A 3229-nucleotide genomic window follows, 5' to 3' on the forward strand; every position below is an offset into this window, starting at 1 on the left:
ATACGTGGAAGCAACAGAAGGGAGAGGCCAGCCCTTAAACAGGATTCCGAGTACATACAGGTTTTCAGGGAGTAAGCAGTCAGGATCTATGGGTAGAAGGTTGGGGATGTTTACTGCACTGCAAGACAATTTCCACACCTCTGACTCTTCCATAACTACACCCGATTTTCAACATGAAACCCTGCCATCCTTTCCGACACCAGACTCTTCTGTACCTCTCTGTGTTCCACCCGATCCCCTCTCATAGGACTCAGGTCCTAGTGTGGTGCCCACTGTGTGAACTATAATATAATGCTCCATCTCAAGTTTCAGGACCACTAAATGTAAGTACATCTCTCCTATTAGTTTCTTTTTTCCCATTTGTATTTTTTTAAATTAAAGATGTTATTAGATAAATTACATGTTATATAATCTTCATGGAAACCCAAGAAAATACCCTGGTTTCTTTAGAACTGCCTGGCTTTGCTAAGTAAATATTTCTGGAAAGTGGAAAGCACCAGGAAGAGATGAGCAGGCTCCTGTTTGCGCCCCCGTCGTGCAGGTGCTGAGCATTTCCATAAGCCCCATGCCGGGCTTACATTATAAGATGATGGGTGACAGGGAAGAGCACGCACAGGAGGTGAAACAAAACTATTCCATTTCCAGATCTGTCTTTAACATTACCCAGCTCGGTCGACACAGAATACAACACTTTATCTTTGGCTTCAAGATATGGAGAAGTGACCTTAAAACATAGGGATTAGACTAGCTGCTTTCCAAAGTAACCTGTTCTAAAATAATCCTAGGATCTTATTTGTTCAAGGGTAAGCAAATTAGCTGATCTGAGGGCAGGCTTTACGCCTACAGGAATCTTGGAATCAAACTCCAATGAAGCTCCAATGGCCCCCTTCCCGGGAGAGTCACCAGAGAGGTTTCCCAGGGCCCTGCTGGGGTAATACTTCTGCTCGTATTGCTGGCCTTTGGAGCTCAAATTTAGGAGTCCTGGTCTGGCCATTATTTTTCCAGTTTTAGCACTGCAAGCCCTGCACCCCGGGAAGCCTCTGAGTCCCAAACAAACTGGGATGATTGTCCCCTTCCATCTGATTATAGCATCAAATCTTCACCTGTTTGGGGAAGCAAGACTGCCCCTACACTGCACAGCATGAGAAGCCTCCAGAAGCACCAGTATTTCCCAACAGTCTTAACTCATTCCTCACTCGGCTGATTGCTGCGTCAGACGCTGCGAAACCTCTCTCGGTTCCCTGGTCTCACAAACCTCATGTCTTTCCTTCCCTGTGTGGCACGGGCCTCTTATAAATTCTTCATTTCTACTTTTCTACTTTCAGTCATATGCAGCTGACATCTCCAATAAGGTCTAAATTTGCTGTGTCTCCATAACAGCCTCAGCTGTACTTTTGACCGGGGGTCAGCAGCTCATTCTACAAAGGGCCACAGAGAACAAATGCCAGGCTCTGTAGGACACATGATCCCAGGGCTTACCAGAATATACAGAACCTGTTTTCATTGCCCGGTCGTTCGTAACTGAGTGGGGAGAGAGCCCCAACCCAGGGATTAGCTTGGGCAGCTGGGAAGTCAATCAGTCAGGAAACTGACTGCTCTTCGTAGGACCTCAAGCTGCTCACTTGAGCTTCAAGGTAGCCCATTATCCATCTCTAGTACAAGGCCAGGAATCCATGGGTTATTAGATAGACGAATGGTGTCAACTTGGATTCAACTTCAGAAGGAAAGACAGTGAAGCTCGTTTGCTCAGGCAGCAAGGTGACAAGAGGTCTGTCCGGGGAGTTCCAGGTGGCAGTGTGTCTGCCCTAAGAGGGACCCAGGCAATGAGGAAGGAAGGCAGAGATGCAGGGAAAAGTGGAGGTCAGAGGGAACGGGTGAGGGGCCCACTGTGGAATCCAGGTTTTGGAAGACCAGGCACTCTGTGTCCTTCCGGGAAACTGATTATGAGCAATAAACCTCTGCTTTGGCTGGCTTGCTGGTTTCTTGTCAAACAAAAGCAAGAAAAGCCCTGCTCCTAGTAATCATCTCTTAGACACTGCTCACTGTCATCTGCCCCTTGCATCTGGGCTGCGCCTGGCCCGAGCACCCCAGACCACTTGGCACTTCCTAGGGCCCACTGTCCTCCGGCCTGTGAGCCCCCTCACCCAGGCCCTCCTTGCCTAGTTTCATCCATCTCTCTCCTCTGTAGCTTCAGTTCCTGAGGCTCCTGAATAATCGCAAAGACTAGCAGAGACGTGAAAGAAACCCAGTTTTTCAAATAAATAAAGATCAATATAAAGTGACAACGTTCTTGTCTTTGGATTTATACAGACTTGACTTCTGCCTCCTCTCATTTCTGATGCCCCCTCTACGCTGTCTATCAAATATATTTCATTAAGACTGTGTGTAGCTTTTCATGTCCCTCTATGGAGCTCAAGGAGTCCTGGTTTTGCCATTGAACTCTCTTTGTTTCTTTACGTGGTTCAGTGCCATGGTAACCTGACCTGTTCTTCCTCCTCTGTCTTCAGACCACTGTCATTCTCATCAGTGAACTGAATGAAAGCCAAGGAGGCCGGATCCTATTTTACAAATAACAACTGAGTCTGTCACATCAATAGCAGTAAATGACAGAAGCAAAAGTCTGAGATAATTAGCAAAAGAAGAGACCCTAGATGGTAAATTCTTTTAGTTTTCCATGTGGTGGGAGTAAGCCCCACAGAGGCTAACGGTATTTAAGAGCAAAACTGCAACTGGTGATCAGTGTGGGAACCTACAACAAATATAATTTCTGCAAAGCACACACTCACACCTGCTCTCTTAGTGGCCAGGCCTACATACTGCAAGAAGAGCTGTGGGTCCACGCGACTCTGTCATTACCTGCCACACAATAGGCTCACTAACGCTTGGTCTATAAGACTAGAACGTTCTTTCCCTGGTGGTTATTTCATCACCACTATATTTGGAAAATCTACTATAAACTTTAAACTATAAGGGGCCATTCTTATTCTATCTCATGTGATTTTCCTCTCAATGCTCCTTTCTGCTCTGACAGGAGGCTTGGTGTCGCCTAAAAGGATGCTTCCGTCCTGTTGAAAATGTTGGCTGATGAGAAAAGAAGCCAAGCGTGCTTGACATTGGGTCAAAAACAATACCTTTAGAAAAAGATGCTGCCATTTCCCCCACTATATGCTTTGAGCTAACCTGCTTTTGAGGGTATGGGAATAACAGTATTTCCTTCTGTTCTTGCTTC

This window comes from Cebus imitator, unplaced genomic scaffold (assembly GCF_001604975.1).
Source record: "Cebus imitator isolate Cc_AM_T3 unplaced genomic scaffold, Cebus_imitator-1.0 Scaffold134, whole genome shotgun sequence".
NCBI lineage: Eukaryota > Metazoa > Chordata > Mammalia > Primates > Cebidae > Cebus > Cebus imitator.